This window comes from Chrysochloris asiatica, unplaced genomic scaffold (assembly GCF_000296735.1).
Source record: "Chrysochloris asiatica unplaced genomic scaffold, ChrAsi1.0 scaffold00196, whole genome shotgun sequence".
NCBI classification, from domain to species: Eukaryota; Metazoa; Chordata; class Mammalia; order Afrosoricida; family Chrysochloridae; genus Chrysochloris; species Chrysochloris asiatica.
Window position 1 is genome coordinate 564,216 of NW_006408714.1, and position 1,836 is coordinate 566,051.

The 1,836-nt window shown below is 38.9% G+C and overlaps 1 protein-coding gene across 1 annotated transcript in view; it reads left to right on the forward strand.

The window, feature by feature from the left end:
- SLC5A12 (solute carrier family 5 (sodium/monocarboxylate cotransporter), member 12) overlaps positions 1–1,836 on the forward strand; it is a 65,189-nt gene that overhangs the window by 20,669 nt on the left and 42,684 nt on the right. The gene's annotated exons all lie outside the window — the stretch shown is intronic.

The window sequence follows — 1,836 nt, forward strand, 5'->3', positions numbered from 1 at the left end:
TGTCGTATGGTGCTTTAGGATAAGCACTGGACTGCTAACCACAAGGCTGGCAGTTCAAACCCACAAGCTGATCCTCAGAAACCCTGTATGTTATGAGTTGAAACAGACTCAAAGGTATTTAACATCAACAACATGAGTGTGTTTGTATTTGCTTATATATCTCAGTGAATTGGTTTAGTTCAAACAAAAGTCAGTTCTATCCCTTTCACAATAGTTGTTTGGGACTTGTTTTGTCAGTATTTAATGGCGTCCTGATGTGGGTTAATCAAAATCAGTTTGATCTGCAAGGTTGGCGATTCAAGCTCACCAGCAGCTCCTCAGATACCCCAAACAGGGTCACTGTGGGTCAGAACCAACTTGATGACACTTAACAACAACAACAATGAATAGAAAACTGCTAGATAAGGAGATATTCTCATCAAAAAAGAAATGTACATTTCCCAAGCCTCTAGGACTTCACTCTGTCTTTATTTATCCCCACTCCTATGCAGGGTTCAAAGCCATAGTGAGAATCTTGTGAAAATAAGAGAAGATACACAAAAACTCTACTTACAAAAACTTTCCCTGAAAATCTAAGCTGATTTACTTAATGCAATTCAAGAGTGAGAAATTATTCAAGATGGTCAGTGCAGTTGTTTCCAGTACAAACATTAAATATGTTATTGTTAGTGACATCGAGTCAATTCCGACTCATAGCAACCTTGTATAGGGTATCTGAGGAGTGGTTGATGGTTTTGAACTGCCAACTTTGTGATTAAGCTGTCCAATGTTTAATTTATATCACCACAGTAGGAATCCATTAAATATATTTATTGTTGTTAAGTGCTATCAAATCTATTCTGACTCACAGCGACTCTATATAGGGTTTTCAAGGAGCAGCTGGTGAGTTTGAACCTCTGACCTTACGGTTCAAATGGACCTTGCAGTCCAGCGCATTGACCTACAGCGCCATACCAGCACTCTATTAAATATGCTAGTTTTTCTCAATTGCCTAAAAACCTAACATTATTGAAACATTTCATCAGTGTTTAGGAAAACTTTTGCTACTTGGGTAAAATGCATCCTACACCATGTTGAGACAGTTCCAACTCATAAGGACACTATGCACAACCAAATGAAATAGTTACCCACTCCTGAGTTACCTTCACAATTGTTGTAATGTTTGTTTGAGTCCCTGATTGCTGTCACTGTTTCAAGCCATCTCATTGTGGAAGGATGGTTTTGTTTGTTTGTTTTTGTTTTTTTTCTGATCCTGCAGTTTGCCAAGCATTATGCTCTCCTCTAGGGACTAATTCTTCCTGACAACATGCCCAAGTACGAGAGACAAAGTCTCTTCATTCTCCCTTGCATCCCATGTAAGGAACATTCGGACTGTACTAATGAGACAGATTTGTTTGCTTTTCTGACAGTCCTATCAATGTTTTTCTGGAAGTATTTTCTATATTCTTCTCCAACACCATAATTCACATGCATCAATTCTTCTGTGATCTTCCTTATTCATTGTCTACCTTTCATATGCATACTTTTGTTGTTGTTAAGTGCTGTCCAGTTGGTTCCAGCCCATAACGAACCTGTTTAGGGTTTCCGAGGAGCAGCTAGTGAGTGTGAACCACTAACCTTGCAGTTCAAATGCCTTTGCAGTCTGGTGCATTAAGCCACAGCGCCACACCAAGACTCCTACTCAGTGATTTAAATTATCATCAGTTGGGTCAGGTACAATTAGTCTTCAAAGGTCTTTTGCAGCAGATTTGCCCAATGCAATACATCATTTTATTTCTTGTCTGCTGTTTCCATAAGCACTGATTTGGAGTCAAGGAAAATAAAGTCTTTGACAAC